The 18,707-nt window shown below is 42.3% G+C and overlaps 1 non-coding gene across 1 annotated transcript; it reads right to left on the reverse strand.

Annotated features, from left to right (window-relative positions):
• Positions 1–18,376: 18,376 nt before the first annotated feature.
• Trnat-ugu lies at positions 18,377–18,450 on the reverse strand. Its single transcript has one exon. It is a non-coding gene; the product is annotated as a tRNA-Thr (tRNA).
• Positions 18,451–18,707: the final 257 nt, after the last annotated feature.

Consider the following 18,707-nt stretch of genomic DNA (forward strand, 5'->3'; position numbering starts at 1 on the left):
TTGCTTTGTCATTATATTTTGTTATAGAAGTGTTTTTTAAGTATGGTACATTCTATTATTTTCACGTATTTGCCTACACATATAAATGTTTATTTGCATATCAATGCATTTCGAGGCATAAGATGACTACATAAAGCAATACACTTGTATTTTGTCAACACAATAACAGTACGATGTTACGTTCCCTTCTAATTTATTTTTTCTATTTCATGTAATGAGTATAATACGACCTGAAGGTGCTGTCAAACTCTTAGAGAATCACCTAAATTTGTTAACCTCTGTTGATGCCTAAACTAAGAGCTTTTGTTCAACTGCAAATGGCACACAGGTCAGAAGATATGTCATCTCAGTGAATAATGCAATGGCTGCAAAAGGCATTTGCTTCATGACACATTTGAGCTGCAAAACTGTCAGAAGTTTGTTCCTTTCTAACAGTACCAGTACATGTGACGCCGGTTTTCAAAGAGAACCAAAACCGTTTATAAGACATAGAAAGAATCGTTACGATCCAGACGGCGAAATTTTTTTTATAAATTTCAATATGTTTCAGTGTTGTGGGCAACCAAGACGTAACGTGAATAATTGACATAGAATTATAGAATGTGAAGTACTGAGTTTAATTTCATCGGCACATGTAATACCGCCGACCACTTCCTGTTTCCCAACCCAGCGGCGACTACTGTTTCACCTCACCTACTCTGTCATTTGCAGCGAAGTTATCGCGTAATGTGACATGTAAATAAACTTCCTAGCGAACAGTTATTAGTTCCTAATTACTGTGACCCTGATCTTAGAGCAAGACGTAGAGGTAAACTGCATTTTGTCACGCAGTGAAGTAGATTTACCTGATGAAACGGGCACACGGCGGGAACTGTAAATAAAAAACCATATCTTTCTACTGAAATCAGTGTTGGTTCGCAACCACTCATAGGCAGTTACCTCTACAAACGGTTCGTCACTGGGCCCATGAGTACTGAACAATTTTGTTTCTATTATCACGTAGTTTCACCCACATCAGTTTATGCTGTTAGTTACAAAACACTCTATATAATTATCAAAAATTATTTACCACTGTCTAGCGCCTCCTCAGTTATTTTCCGTTAGTGAAGTACGGGTAAACACGGGAAGGGTAATTCTACCTTTGGAGATGTGATATTCTTACATACTGGGAGTGTCTTTAGTCTCCAGTGTGTTGGAAAATATCTAGCAGGGGGCATAAATACGTTTGTAGTAGAATTTGTAAACGTTTACAAACTATACGGTTTGTTTTGCATATCATTTAAAGGAATATTCCACAAATAATCACAGGTTACGGTTACCGTAAAACCATTCCAGATATCGCAGACTCTGGTAACTGGAAAGTGGGCTGTAGTTCAGCTCCGAGTAGCATTTCTGTCTCGGATAGACTTTCTTGCGTTGGAAGTATTTTCGAACAAGTAACCTAGGCAGCATAAAGTGAAACTTCCCGGCAGGTTAAAACAATGCCGATGTGTAACTCGAACCTGAGACCTTAGTTTTAAGCTGCCAAGTGCTCTACTGACGAAGCTAATCAGCCACGAGTCGTGGCCTAACATTACTTCTCTCCTACCTTTCCAACTTGCAATCTGCTGTAGAGTGAAAATTCATTCCCAAAACAATCCTCTAGGCTGTGTCCAAGCGGTTTCTCCGCAGTATCCTTTCTTCTGCGAGTGCTAGTTCCCGAACGCATTCAGGGGAACTTTACTGAAGTTTGTAAGGTAGGGGAAGAAATACTGGCGGAAGCATAACTGTAGGGTGGGTGGTGAGTCGTGCTTGGATAGCTCAGTACGCAGAATACTTACCCGTGAAAAGCTAAGGTCCCAGGTTCGACTTCCGGTTCAACACGCAATCTGTCAGGAAGTTAAAAAATCTGCGTCCACTACGCTGCAGGCTGTAAATCATTCTGTAGTCAACAAGTGATTTGCTCAACAGGGCATAACGAGTCTCTACAGGCATTAATTTCTCGTCGCACTACGCTAGCACAAGTGGTCTTATCTGGCAGTATATAGTGATGTACTGAATGCTTTAGACTGTAAACATATGGGTTTAATCCCTTTAAACCCAATGTTTGACTGACCTAAACACATGTACTACACAAGCTGTATAAAAATTAGTTGAAGTCTCTAAACTGTACACAAATTGAGACGGTAAGTAATATCTGCACAACTTAAGCAGTACAATATTTTTAGGCGGGTCAAACATACGATTTTGGGGATTTATACTCATATCACTAGAAGCTATGGCATTCATTACATAATATTTCTGGTTTTGTGCCCATGTAAAACAACAGTACTGTGTTTTTAGTGTAGATGTACAATCTTTATATGTCACGTATCTTTGCAAATGACAATCTGTGTCAGCTAGAAGCTCTCGCTGAAGTGATGTGGACTGTGTGCTTAGTCTTACATTGTGTGATGATAGCTTAGAAAGCCGAAAGCCGGTTCACAACAAAATTTAAAATAAACATTGTTGTGGAACATTAATACTGTATGATTAATGTGATAATCTGTTGTGATTCACATGTCAATGCGCTCGTAGGCTACCAGCCAGCTGTAACGAAGTCAAATCTTGTGGACAGCACGAATAACAACAATAATTCAAAAAATATGGTCGGCAGCCAAATATTATATTTACAACAGCCAGCAGCTTAATCAGTTGTTTTAACACTACCATAGATACACCGTACGTCGACATGCAGCTACTGGAAAGAATAAACTTAATAAAAAATTCCAAAAATAACTAACATATGTGACGTATGAAGATACATTATCCTCAGGCACAGTTATATAAAGACGAGACCACACGGCTGTCAGTTACTACTGTGCTTGACAGTGACCGTGGAGCACACGGCCGTAAGCTCGTGGGCGTATTATCACGTGTCGGGACTGGAAGCCTGAAAAGACGTTAGTCAGTCATAGCGAGATCGACCATCCACATACGAATCTGTTTACATTAATTATACAGGAAGGGAAAACAGTTTCTGTTTAAAATTCTGACGGCACTCGTCAGGGGAAGAAGTGGCAAGTAACTTATGTTTTCAAAAATCGGGTTAGATGCACAAAAGGCAAAAGATCGGACAAAATGGGCAAACGTTCAGAAGAAGTAAAAGAAGAAAAAGTAGAATAATGGACACAGCATGATCGTGAATTTTATTTTATCTGATGACATAAAGCAGAGTGTGTCAGTAGCATGTCGATAAAATGACAACAGGCACTCAGTTTGAAGCAATCAGACTTAGTGTACCACACGGTTGTATTTTGGGTTCTTTTTTGTTTCTAAGACACGTAAATTGGCAGTTGTATAATTTCTACATTTTTGCAAATGATACACGTATAGGGATAAAAACAAATACAAGTATACGGATAAAATTAATCCAGTTCCCTGTACTGAAAATGCAGCTAGTAAAATATCTGAAAAATTCAATACATGGTTCTGTGCCATATATAATTATCAAATTTCGACAAGACTCAGTACATCCAATACAGTATAAAACATAGAGTGCCAGCAGCTATAAAACAGTCATCTCGAGGAATCGAATATAAAAACAGATGGTATTAAATTTTTGGGACTACAGATAGATTGCAACATCAAATGGACAGCCGACTACCTAGATTCCATGAAGCGCCTTAGGGTACCTGCTTATGCAGAACGTTTTATTACTGGTGTACGTAATTTAAAAATGAATGTTGTATTGAATGATTTAGGCTCGAAATATATGACTTTATATCCCTAAACCAAATGTTTCCCCGACCTAATCATATCTACTACACAAATAATATAAATATACTGCGGATTTCCATTTACTCTTAAGTTTCAGCAAAGTTTTTTGGGGACTTTCAAGTGGTAATATAGTTTGTCATTACAAATCTATCTCTTGTATCAAAAAAGGGGGAAACCAAGAACATAAGACCTGTAACATATAAAACAGACATCAAGGGGTCAGCATTAGCAGAGAAAGGAGTCGGACAAGTGTGATCACATGCACTGAAAAACATGCGAAAGCATATATTGAACGTCGTATTAGTAATGTGGCAAGCTTAAGATTGAAGTGTGTGATTGGTTTGAAGAGTTCCTAGATAACAGAACGCAGCATGTCATTCTCAATGGAGAGAAGTCTTCCGAAGTAAGAGTGATTTCAGGTGCTCCGCAGGGGAGTGTCGTAAGACCGTTGCTATTTACAATATACATAAATGACCTTGTGCATAACATCGGAAGTTCACTGAGGCTTTTTGCGGATGATACTGTAGTATATCGAGAGGTTGTAACAATGGAAAATTGTACTGAAATGCAGGAGGATCTGCAGCGAATTGACGCATGGTGCAGGGAATGGCAATTGAATCTCAATGTAGACAAGTGTCATGTGCTGCGAATAAATAGAAAGAAAGATCCTTTATCACTTAGATACAATATAGCAGGTCAGCAACTGGAAGCAGTTAATTACATAAATTATTTGGAAGTTGGCATCAGGAGTGATTTAAAATGGATTGACCATACAAAATTAATCGTCGGTAAAACAGATGGCAGACTGATATTCATTAGAAGAATCCTAAGGAAATGCAATCCGAAAACAAAGGAAGTAGGTTACAGTACACTTGTTCGCCCACTGCTTGAATACTGCTCACTGGTGTGGGATCCGTACCAGATAGGGTTGATAGAAGAGATAGAGAAGATCCAATGGAGAGCAGCGCGCTTCGTTACAGGATCATTTAGTAATCGCGAAAGCGTTTCGGAGATGATAGATAAACTCCAATGGAAAACTCTACAAGAGAGACGCTCAGTAGCTCGGTACGGGCTTTTGTTGAAGTTTCGAGAACATACCTTCACTGAGGAGTCAAGCAGTATATATTGCTCCCTCCTACGTATATCTCGCGAAGAGACCATGATGATAAAATCAGAGAGATCAGAGCCCACAGAGAGGCATACCGACAATCTTCTTCCCACGAATAATACGAGACTGGAATATAAGGGAAAACCGATAGAGTTACTCAAAAGTTCCCTCCGCCACACACCGTCAGGTGGCAACGTCTTCCGCATCACTGACGAATACCTTCACTGAAGCTCTTGAAATTAATGTTTCAGATTATTGTATGTTTAGCATTAGCGCTGTAATACAATCACTGGTACTGTCAAATAATTTCTTTGTATTTCAGTTAAATGTAATGTACAATTTTCATTTCTTTCGACATTTCAGTGATCCCTCTCCGCCAGACAGAGTCCTACTACTGTAATGCAAAGTAACGGAAAGACACATAATCTCTCGTAACCTTGCGAAGCATAGAGGTGTACATAATCTACAGATAACAGATGAAAGGAATTTCTACGTAAAAAGCCGTGAGAAAATATGGTGGAGGTCACAACACATCAGCTGGTCAACTTGAATAGAAGAAGATCCGTTGATGTGAAAAGATGAATGAGTACAGGCTGAAACATGTATTTGGACACTGGTGGACCTCCTACTATAATTATTTAAATAACAATTGGGAGTCTGTAAAGCGAATGACACCAATAAAGGTAACGTAAACACTAGCCATTTTCTTGGCGGCGTGGAGGAAACAGGTTCGTTCCTGGAAGCTTTTCTTGCACTGCTTGACTACTTCGGTCCGCATTCGTTTCTGATTGGTCCCAGAGAGGCGAGGTCTGCGTAGCGAACCGAGAGCGAGCTTATTTCACTGCTGAAACTTTTATCTGCAGCGTCATCCATCATTTAGCGCCGTGGTCTTGGCAGCAGTACGCGGCACCTCACTCTAACTTCCCAAAATGCACCACTGTATCTGCCTGTGCCGTTCACCCTTCTCTCCCCGTCAGAAGCTGCTAAGACCTGCCAGGGAAACGACGTGCTGAAAATTCGCGTTTCCTACGTCAAAATCCATCTCCAGAGATCGGTGCTGCAACTGCAGCGTACTTATTACAAATATCTTGCGAGTGTCTCCGCGGACATGTCCCTATCTCGGGTGCTTCCTTATCTAACATCTCAGATCAGTTTATTATTTAAATTTCACAGATTCATAAAATGCGCTACAAATAAATTTTAACATTTCACTCACATGATATGCTGTGAAACGGAGTATCCTCGGACTACTAGACAAACGGAGACGTTTTTGAAATAACTAAAATGACTGTCTCGCTAGTGCTGTGTCACACCCATAGGGTATCAAACAGAAATGTATAATCCCAATGTTATTAGTTAAAGTCTTCCTTGAGAGCCTCTTCTGCCAGTTGAACTCATACCTTATAGATCACCAAGAGCGTGAAATGAAAGAAATCGATGCTACGGTCGCTGGTTCGAATCCTGCCTCGGGCATGGATGTGTGTGATGTCCTTAGGTTAGTTAGGTTTAAGTAGTTCTAAGTTCTAGGGGACTGATGACCACAGCTGTTAAGTCCCATAGTGCTCAGAGCCATTTGAACCAAAGAAATCCAATGGGTTAAGATATTAGGGTCGTGCTTAAATTCATAAGGTTTTTGTTCCTCATGTTGGTATTTCGGTTGGTATGAGTTTATTTGTCGGTTGTCAGTTTTTATTGGTAGTTCACTGTTCCTATTTGAGTTTACATATTGACATTTGGAGCTGTCGAAGCCAGAAAATGGCTTGCCATGTGGAGAATTCGGAACATTTCCAACATATTCTTCCGTTTGAGTTCAATAGAGGAGTAACAGCAGCGAAGGGAGCCAGAAACATTTGCGAGGTATGTGGGGATAATGTCACTGGACAGAGCATGACAATAAAATGGTCTCCTAGTTTTAAGGACTATCGTTTTGACGTTAGTGATTCTGCACGTCCAGGAAATTTGTTGTAAGGACTATGGGACCTAACTGCTGAGGTCATCGGTTCCTAGGCTTACCCACTACTTAATCTAACTTAAACTAACTTACGGTAAGGACAACACACACATGCATGCCCAAGGGAGGACTCGAACCTCCGACGGCGGGAGCCGCGCGAACCGTGACAAAACGCCCTAGGCCGCATGGCTACCCCGCGCGGCTCCACGTTCAGAAAGACCTTCGGGGTTTGGTGAATTTCGTTTAAACGCGTTATTCCACAACGATCCTCCTCAGTGTATTCGAGGACTGGCAGATGTGACGAAATGTGATCATTCCACCATCGTCTGACTTATGCGAGCAAACGGGAAGGTTAAAAAATCGGTTGTAGTTGTTCCGCATGCTCTAAGCCAAAATCACAAAAATCAGCGGGTGGTCATACGTGCATCTCTGCTTGCTCGTCATCAACTGACTCGTGAACAACACCGACCATTCCGATGCTGTATCGTTACTGGAGGCGAGAAATGGTGTCCTTATGCTAAGATAAGGAAAAGAAAGGAATTGTTGAGCCTAAAATCCTCGTACAAAGACCTGCACACAGCCACAAAAGATAATGTTATGCATCTGGTGGCACAGCAACGATGTGGTGTACTACGAATTGCTTCTCCGAGATGTAACCACCACTGCTGACATTTATTATCAACAACTGGGACGTCTTGCAGACGCAGTCCAAGAACAACCACCAGTCAGATTGAGTGAACCGATACTAGTCAACAATGACGTCACCCTGCTTTTGCTATACTGACAAAAAACAGTAACAGGGTTTGGGTTAGGAAGCCATTCCATACCCACCTACTTTACTTGTTGTTGCGCTCTCACGTTTTCTCATTTTCTTCTCTCTATCAAGTAACCTTCAAGGATCTTCCTTTCTGGATGAAAATGCCCTCCGAACACGGTCCGGCAAGTTCTTCGCCTCAAAACCATGTGATTTCGACAGTCACGGGATCGAGAAGTTACTTCAACGTTAGCAGACTATTGTAAATACTGAAAGAGAATATAGTACTGATGATTAAAGTCCCTGTTACGTGTATCTGTTGTGTTTATTGTATTTATGGAAAAACTACGAATTTACGCACCAATCCAGTAACATTATTCGTCCCTCGAGGACCAATAACAACGCTACTGTTAGTTTTCCTAAATACTCCCACGTAAAATAAATCCCCAACTACACAGGTCTATAGGCGTGCCGAATCGTTACTGCCGTGCTGTAGTTCAGCACGGCACAGACAGTGAAAATACCAAACGTCTCGACTAGCCACGAATGCTTGCGTGAGATACGTGTGTAGCACTGCGTTGTTTACTCACGCCAAACTTACATGCTACGTTACAGTGGCCGCTGTCGGATAAGCGACGTCATTTTCACGCACTGTGTTATTTTCATAGGTTTGTTGCGGCCTGGTGTCTGTATTACACCTCCTTACGTATCTGATACCTATCGATGTTCCATCGTTGTAGTGTAAGCTCCAATAGCATACGTCTCATCCAAAACTACTCCGCATTTGAGACAATATTAACGTTTCACTCGTTATCATCGATATAGCTTTCCTCTCGGCATATGCCCAGCTGTTTCTGTTCTCTCCAAGAGCGATCCAGTGTTTCTATCACATTGTCAAAACTATCCATGCATTCCTGATCCCTACTTCTGTTTTCTTTCCTCCACGTCTTCTTCTGACTTACGTTACTCTATCTCTGAACAATCAATTTCTTCTGCAGATGTGATTCGTTTGAGCTGCTGCCACAGATTTCTGTCAGATGTCGGCACTCACATTTGACAAATAAGCAAAGAGATTTTACATAACGCTTTGTTAAATAGGCTGCCATGCGTAAAACAACGTATATCTACTTATTATGTTTATTATTATTCCACCCTGATCATTTACTTGATATATTGTAATATTAACTTATTAAGGATGTCTGGCTGTGAGACATGGACACAAACAAAATCGGAAGAAGCAGAAATAAGAATTTTTGATGCAGGTACACTATGTGATCAAAAATATCCGGACACACCCAAAAACATACGTTTTATACGTTTTTCATATTATGTGCATTGTGCTGCCACCTACTGCCAGTACTCCATATAAGCGACCTCAGTAGTCATTAGACATCGTGTAAGAGCAGAATGGGGCGCTCCACGGTCTTCGAACGTGGTCTGGTGATTGGGTGTCACTTGTGTCATATGTCTGTACGTAGGATTTCCACACACCTTAACATCCTGAAGTCTACTGTTTCCGATGTAATAGTAAAGTGGAAACGTGAAGGGACACGTACAGCACAAAAGCGTACGGGTCGACCTCGTCTGTTGACTGACAGTTCAAAAATGGCTCTGAGCACTATGGGACTCAACTTCTGAGGTCATCAGTCCCCTAGAACTTAAAACTACTTAAACCTAACTAACCTAAGGACATCACAGGCATCCATGCCAGAGGCAGGATTCGAACCTGCGACCGTAGCGGTCTCGCGGTTCCAGACTGTAGCGCCTAGAACCGCACGGCCACTCCGGCCGGCTGACTGACAGTGACCGCCGACCGTTAAAGTGGGTCGTAATGTGTAATAGACAGACATCTTTCCAGACCATCACACAGGAATTCCAGACTGGGTCAGGATCTACTGCAAGTACTATGAGAGTTAGGCGGGAGGAGAGAAAAATTGGATTTCATGGGTGAGCGGATGCTTATAAGCTACACATCACGTCGGTAAATGCCAAACGACGCCTCGCTTGGTGTAAGGAGCGTAAACACTGGACGATTGAACAGTGGAAAAATGTTGCGTGGAGCCACGAATGACGGTACACAATGTGGCGATCCGATGGCAGGTTATGGGTATGGCGAATGCCCCGTGACCGTCATCGGCCAGCATGTGTAGTGCCAACAGCAAAATTCGAAGGCGGTGGTGTTATGGTGTGGTCGTGTTTTTCATGGAGGGGGCACTATCAAGGCATAGGCCTACACTGATGTCTTAAACACCTTCTTGCTTCCCACTATCCCTGTGAGAGTGGAAGCTGTCATCAAGGCTAAGGGTGGGCCAAGACCATATTGAATTCTAGAATTATCAGTGGGGGGCACCACGAACTTGTAAGTCATTTTCAGCCGGGTGACCTACTTTTGATCACATAGTGTAATTGGCGGGACTCACTGCGAAGCGGAGGATATCAACAAAGCAGAAGTATATGTTCTATATGGAGGACATGAAGGACCAGACTATTCGTCCAGAATTAAGGCTAAGTGACTTGTTGGATTGGACACAGACTTTCCAGAAGAAAGGGAAATTTATCAAGTATGTAAAGAACATTATGTCGGTAAAGCAAGACTATGATACTTCGACATCATCAGAGACGATACGATTGTCTTACGTATGATTAACTGGAAAAATTAAACGCCAAGATAGAACTATTTGGCAGAGCATTGTGACGTAAGCAGAGAGTAGGTTCCATATCTTATAATGGTTCCTAATAATAATAATAATAATAATAATACAGAGCCTGGTTAAATTTAAGAAAGGGCCTGAAGGCCATAATCTTGCCAGGTCAAGGAAATGCCTTTTTCGTGAAGTGTTTATCAAAAAATTTGTCACAGTTGCAGTGTATACTGTATGTTTGGCGACTAGTTTCGAACCAAGTGGTTTTGAGCTACTGAGACTCCACGGAAAGTGTCTGATATTAATAACGAACACCACGATGGCGATACAAATTTTACAAAGTAATTGTATATGACTGTCACAGTTGAAACGTCCCCTTTGGAAAATTATAAATGACTGTGCTGGTAAACCTCTTACGTTATTTGATTTTCAAACAGCTGAGCAAAACTGAACGTGCTTAGACATTTCTCTCTTTACTTATTCTGATCAACACTAAACTGACACACAATATTTTTAGCGCAACGCAGTCTGACTTTCAATAATCCCTACAAAATAATGGCCCTGACTAACAATAACCTATACCTTTCATGAATCACTTACCTCACAAAAATCTTCGTTACTCGAACTACTGCAATATAGCGAGCGCCAATACTGTCAGCTGAATAAAAGATTCTAACTACTGAAGGCACTAACTACTGATAGGCATAGTTAGCAAATGAAAGATTTTGATAGAGAACAAACAATGTATTTACCTTAATAATGTTCAAAAGTCATCATATGTATATTAGTTCATGACATCCACTCTTACAAATTTCCTTTTTCTGACGGACACACGTCCAGATTGTCCGCTCTCAAAATTCTGCCATCTCTCTCCCCACATCCACCACTGTTGGCGGCTCACCTCCAACTGCACAACACTACGCGCTGTTCACATGCAACTGCCCAACACAACAATAGCAAATATTCCAACAATGGCAACCAGCCACAGACTGAACACAGCAGAGTCAGTGATTTTCGTACAGAGCGCTACGTGGCGTTACCAACACAAAAAACTAAACAGCCTACTTACACAGTCAAGATGTTCCTGTTTAGCTAGTCAGAATCAAACTTGTTCAGTTTGGTTCTGACTTACCAAGCTGGCACGTTTGAACTGTGACAGTCATCTACGATTACTTTGTAAACTGAGCAAGTTTGATTCTGACTTGCTTAGTAGGCACATGTTGATTGCGACAGTCATCTACAACTACACTGCAAAGCATGTGTTGCCATTGTTTGTTATTAAGATCAGGCACTTCAGTAAGTCAGAAACTAGTCGCCAAACGTATGAACTGCAACTGTGACAGATTTGTTAATAAACGCTTCATGAAATATTAAAAAAAGTTTGCTGGTCCTGTATCAAAAAAACTCTGAAACTGAAAGAAATGTGGTAATAAATGATGGTCAGTCCATTATTGAACATGTGTGTGACGGAAGAATATTGTGAAACTGTGAAAAATGCGATCTGCTGAGGTGATCTGTGTGAGAGTACTAATTCACCAACAAATCAGCACTCGTCTCTCTGAGAGATTCGTGCGTCGATCAGTCCATACCATTACTGACTGAGCGTGAATATAAGAAGCGGAAGTACAAAGATGTGTTAATCATCTACCACTACGTGATTAAACGGCTGTAGTCACCTGCGCTCGAGTACGAAAGGGCTGTTTGGACAAGGCGAACGAGCCACGCGTATGTATGAGCAACGGAAAACCGGCTGTTATGCCTAAAAAGTCAAACAGTCCGACACGGGAATATTCCGCCAGCTCGTTTTCTCTCTGACCAGCACTGACAATCGTAATCGGCCTCGATACGGCCACATCGATTTTCGATTCGCAGAGAGCGGATGTCGGCGGTACACTCTGGTGGCAGGTATCTTGCTGGCGGCAGCACCGGCGAGAGCCGCTAATGCGGTTAAAAGGCCAGCCGCCGCGTTGACCGCGCTGCTTGTGCAAACAGCCATCCCGTTTATTAAAAACAACGCCCCCGCGCCATGCTCCTTGAAAAACCGCCGCGCCGTGCCGCTGCGGGGTCGGAATTGTTGGAGCGCCGCGGCGCGCCAAGTTGTTTATTCTGCGGCGGCCGCCGGGGACTCCCCGAGCGCAGAGCGCGCGTCCCCAGTGCTGCCAACAGCCTTTTGTGCCCACCGCGCACAGCCCTCCGGAAGTGCGTTAAAACGCGTAATTCTGTTAACAAAACGTCCCCAACCATTCGGGCTGAGCTGTGGTGTCTCCACCTACGACGGACTAAATACGGCGTGGGGTATTCACAACTTTCCTGACGACATGCTGTGGGTCGCTTTTTCACACATCGAAATTGTTGTGATTTTCTTCATAAATATTTGACAAAAAAATCAGGCACTTTTATAATGTTATCCCCATTTGAGAGTAATTATCAGACTCAGCAGCAAGGGAAAGCTGCTTAAACTGTACGAATTTTGAGATTTTATTTATTACATAATACGAATAGGAAGTTACATAATTATTTAACGGACGTCATCCTCAACTCCAGGATGCTGCTCTTGATATCTATTTTAAAGGAAATTTTGAGGAAAATACACACAAAAAACAATTTTTCTGAGCACTTGTAAGTGTACCGCCATTATAAACTATGTCCTTGAGTTTGAAGATACTAGTCTATGTTTAAGGAAACGTTCCATATTTTAGATTTTACAACACTACTTTCAAGCATTGCATTACAACTTTTTCACACCTTTCCCAAACCCTGCGCACTTTCCATGAATCTATATTTTTCATTTCATGCAACTGATTTTTTTTTTTTTTCATTCGATCTTCCTTGCACAACCCGCAGTACCATTCCTCTACTTCACCGACGGGGTTTTCTGGTGTCTTCGCCGCAGAGTCTCCAAAACACTTGCTTTTCACATCTGAAACTTTATTTCTGAACTGTTTTAGTTGCATTGACTAGCCTACACTTCCGCTAGCAGACCCGTTTCCTAGACTTTGAAGTCTTGCTTGAAGATTTCATCATTTCCCTCCGATTCGGTGATAGTTCTTGGATAGGCATCTTTATCCCGTTTCTTGCTCACCATGGCTTCTTTTGTATTGAAATTTTGGGGTGATCCGTTACGTTCTATATTATCTAATCCAAGTTTTGTTGCGTCCGAGATGCATAATGCTCCTCCAATTCGTTTTTAGCTTCTTTGGAAAACACTTTTCTGCGGCCAAACAATTTAACACCCCCGTCTGCATTCCTGTACTTATTTTCAGCTTCCCTCATACTGTTGGTTAAGAGACGTTTTATATGCGTTCACGTTCATTTAATCCATGATCTCCATTTAGATATACTGTTACGACTCAGGGCTGTTCATCAGCACTGGATCTTCCAGGTTTGCCTTTCTGTTGGCACACTGTAATATAGAATAAGTATTTAATTAACAACTGCCGCCAAAAACACATCTCTTCGTAAACATTATGTTGCACTAATAATGCTAAGTGAATTTTTCAGAGCTCACTATGCTAACAAGTTTCGTATATTATAGGGAACGTCGTTATTTTTGTCGATTTCCTACAAATGAACCGCAACGAATACAGATTCGTGACGGCCAGAAAAGTAAGGTTATTTCGTGTATACTTACCCATAAACGAAACATTATGCTGGCACTTACAATCTAACAGTAACTCTCTTCGGCAGGCACGCGAAGCGTTGGATGAAAAGAACAGCAAAGTCAAAGCTGTCTTCAGACGATCTGTTTCTCAACTCAGTTAGCTCACTGCTGCAGTACGCTTCAAAGAAGCAAGTAGAGCTTGGATGGCGTGTACAGGTACAGCTGCCCATGCAGCTTCAACACGATACCACAGTTCATCAAGAGTAGTGACTGGCGCATCGTGACGAGCCAGCTGCTCGGCCACCATTGACCAGACGTTTTCAGTTGGTGAGAGATCCGAAGAATGCGCTGGCCAGGGCAGCAGTCGAACATTTTCTGTATCCAGAAAGGCCCGTACAGGACCTGCAACATGCGGTAGTGCATTATCCTGCTGAAATGTAGGGTTTCGAAAGGATCGAATGAAGGGTAGAGCCACGGGTCGTAACACATCTGAAATGTAACGTCCACTGTTCAATGTGTCGTCAATGCGAACCAGAGGTGACCGAGACGTGTAACCAATGGCACCCCATACCATCACGCCGGGTGATACGCCAGTATGGCGATGACGAATACACGCTTCCAAAGTGCGTTCACCGTGATGTCGCCAAACACGGATGCGACCATCATGATGCTGTAAACAGAACCTGGATTCGTCTGAAAAAATAACGTGTTTTATTAGACCATGGACTAATGAGTCAATGACTCAATTGGTACTGCTTATTTCGATCACTGTTTTTTCCTCTCATTGAGGATAGTCATTTATTACAAAACATGCTTCTCTTTCACAACTCTACTCCCTAGTGAAACTTGCTTGATACACACCGTGCTCTAGTGTTTAAAAGCAACTAAGTTAAAATGTGTGCAATATACTTAGGCCTGTTGTTTGTTGTTAGGGTGTTCAGTCCGAAGACTGGTTTGATGCAGCTCTCCATGCTACTCTATCTTGTGCAAGTCTCTTCATCTACGCGTAAATGCTGCAACCTACATCCTTCTGAATCTGCTCACTGCATTCATCTCTTGGTTTCCCCTTACGATTTTTACCTCCCACGCTTCCCTCCAGCACTACATTGGTGATCCCTTGAGGTCTCAGAATATGCCCTGCCAACCGATCCTTTCGTCTAGTCAGGTTGTGCCACAAATTTCTTTTCTCCCCACTTCTATTCAGTACCTCCTCATTACCAATGTGATCTATCCACGTAATCTTCAGCAGTTTTCTGTAGCACCACACTTCAAAAGCTTATATTCTCCTTTCAAGACACTGTCCATTTCGTTCAACTGCTCTTTCAGGGCCTTTGCTGTCTCTGACAGAATTACAATGTCATTGGTAAACGTCAAAGTTTTTATTTCTTCTCCTTGGACTTTAATTCCTGCTCGAAATTTTTGTTTTGTTTCTTTCACGGCTTTCTCGATACTCAGACTGAATAACATCGGTGATGGGATACAACCCTGTCTCACTCCCTTCTCAAACACTGCTTGCTTTTCATGTCCCTGGACTCTTGTAACTGCCATCTGGTTTTTCTTCAAACTATTAATAGCTTTCGATCCCTGTATTTTACCCCTGCCGCCTTTCGAATTTGAAAGAGAGTATTCCAGCCAAGATTTTAAAAGCTTTCTCTAAGTCTATAAAGGCTATAAACGTAGTTTTGCTTTCGTTAACGTATTCTCTATGAGAAGCCTTAGGGCCAGTATTGCCTCGCGTGTTCCTACATTTCTCCGGAATCGAAAACGATCGTCCCCGAGGCGGCTTTTCCCAGTTTTTGCATTCTTCTATAAATGATTCGTGTTAGTACTTTGGAGCCGTGAGTTATTAAACTGATAGTTCGGTTATTTTCACACCTGTCAGAACATGCTTTCTTTGTAACTGGAATTATTTATTCTTCTTGAAGTCTGAGAGTATTTCGCCTGTATCATACATCTTGCTCATCAGCTGGAAGAGTTTTGTCATGCATCACGTCACTCTCCTATGCCTGTCAGTAGTTCTAAGGGAATGTTGGCTCCTCCCAGGGCCTTGTTTCGACTCAGGTCTTTCGGTGCTCTGTCAGTCTTCACGCAGTATCGTATCTCCCACCTCATCTACGTCCTCTTCCATTTCCATAATATGACCTTCAAGTACATCTCCCTTGTATAGAGTATATTTTCTTTCCACCTTTCTGCTTTCCCTTCTTTGCCTAGGAGAGGTTTGGTTTTCATACGGGTCGTTTTCTTTTCTCCAAAGGTCTCTTTAATCTTCCTGTGGGCGGCATTTATCTTTCCTCTGGAGATATATGTTTCTAAATCCTTACATTCGTCCTCCAGCCATTCCTGCTTAGCCAGTTTGCACTTCCTGTCAATCTCATTTTTTGGATGTTTGTATTTCCTTTTACCTGCTTCATTTACTGCATTTTAATATTTTCTCCTTTCATCAATTAAATTCAATCTCTCTTGTGTCACCCAAGGATTTCAACTGGCCCTCCTCTTGTTACCTGCTTGATCCTCTGCTGCTTTCAGTATTTCATTAGTTAGTCCTACGATTTGTAAATCACTTTATTGCTCGACTCCTTGCTTCTGAACTGACAGAATCTGGAAGGCTTGAGACTGTCAGTGCTATGTGCCTGACCACTACCACTGATAATGATCATCATAATGTTAATAACAGTAATAATAACACAGAGTTGGCCCTACAGCAGGGTAGGTACACAGTTACTGCCGTGTTGACCTGTCAGTTATTTCATTTATCGTTGTGAAGTGATTGATGAGCGAACTTCTGGTCTAGTCCTGGAACTGCCTACAACTCAGAGAACGCAATTTCATGAGGTATTTAAGCATATGTAATAAATATGTCACAATGTTACAACCACGGATGTGTGGTACAAAGTATGTGTGCAGTTGGTGGATTACGTGAGGAAGATGTTATTCATACATTAGCTTGACCAGCTGTAATCTCCAACGCACTTGTCACGCCAATATTTTAATTTTTTAAAATAAAGATTGTTGCTGATAACCTACATAATAAGTCTTTTCGAGTAGTACTAATAGTAACGAGTTTTCAAAAACTATATAGTTTCGTGACGAAAACACAATTCTACACTTTTGCTTTTATCCATAGAAAAATTTTGTTGTACACTTGAGGGGGTTTTTACCCCCAGGGTGTGAATCACTGTGCTAGTGTAACGAGTTGCATAATATATTTACGTCATACTAGATCGTGTTCTTACAAAGATGCTAGTGCGTGTATATATACACAGACACACACACAGAGAGTGTTTCACAATACTTATTGCAGGTTTATGGGGGTTGTAGATAAAGTTTTGATAAGGAACCAATGCCTGGAAGTGTTCCTTTTGGACGAAAAATCAGGCGGAGGATCGGACCACTTTTGTACCTCCTGGGACTATGTCCTATATTCTATATTGGGCAGAAGGTGCTGCTCACATAGGTTAAGGCACGTAGCACCATTCGAAGGATAACAGAAGTCACAGCGTATAGAAAAAAAAAGCGGCGTGTCACGGTGAAATAAAGCGATACAATTATTTGCGAAGTGAAACACGTATCTGAAGTATTTGTCAGACATTATAAGCAATTGCGAGAGTAGCCGCTGCTTGGTCCCGCACAGCACGTGTCTCTCCTGTTTGAGGAAGTAATGTCTCCCAGAAGCGAGTTGCGAGAGCGATTCGAAGTTTCTGCGACGCGGACGGGTGTCACCGGCAGAAACCGGGTCCCCGATAACACTGCCCTGCTCCGAAGCCGTTACTCAATTATCCGGGCGTTCCTTGGCGGAGAAAGGAGAGATTTTAAGTACAATAATTCAAATTCCACATTCATCTGCATTTCATAATACCTGAAATATTTCATTAAAGCAGGTCCTCCCGCACCCTGGATAAATTGCTTTTTCGTCTCTAGAAGGAGAAAGTGCGGCAGAAAAAAAAAGAAAATAAAAAAATGAAAAAAAGGGGTCACGTTTGCCGTGCGGAGGCGCAGTTCGCCGACGTTTCATAACCTTTAAATCCTATCAGCGGCAGTGCAAATTGAAATAGTTAATTCCCGGGGACCCGTCACGGGAGCGGCCGCCGACGGCGACGCCGCGTTTTCAATTCTCTTAATAGAATTTTAAATGCAGATCCCGCCGCGCCTCACCTCGCGGCTCAGCCAGGCGCGGCGCCGCCTTGCCCGGGCGCCGCCTCTGCAGAGGCCACACACACCTCCGTGCCGCCGGCGCGCTCCGGCGGCCTCAGATAACGCGTCGTCCAACCCCGGAGGGAACGTCTCCCCTAGCGGCGCGGCGCGGCCCTCGGTACTGCTAAATGCCGCGCTTTATTATTCAGCAGGCAGCGGACGGAAATCATGCGGAAAGGGGTGCAGCCGGAACGAATTTTGATACACTCTGTGATCACAAGTACCCGGACAGCGATCGGGAAGGTTATTTGAAGACAGTAACTGTTCTCGAAAGAACAGAGTACTGTTGATGACCGTGCAGCTTTTCCCTGGAATAAATGATGACTAACTGAAACCCTCAGCTGCCGACAGGTGTTGTTGATATACCTCGATGTGGACAGCTGAAAATGTGTGCCCCGACCGGGACTCGAACCCGGGATCTCCTGCTTACATGGCAGACGCTCTATCCATCTGAGCCACCGAGGACACAGATGAATAACGCGACTGCAGGGACTTATCCATTGCACGCTTCCCGTGAGACTCATATTCCCAATTGTCCACAATTCTACATATGTAATGTACCTTATAGACATTTGCCCATACATTCATTACTCGCGCACGCTTTGGCGATTCCCGTAAGAGCTGCACGGTCGTCAACAGTATTCTGTTATTTCGAGAACAGTTACTGTCTTCATATATATATATATATATATATATATATATATATATATATATATATATAT

This window comes from Schistocerca americana, chromosome 5, assembly GCF_021461395.2.
Source record: "Schistocerca americana isolate TAMUIC-IGC-003095 chromosome 5, iqSchAmer2.1, whole genome shotgun sequence".
Lineage (NCBI taxonomy): Eukaryota > Metazoa > Arthropoda > Insecta > Orthoptera > Acrididae > Schistocerca > Schistocerca americana.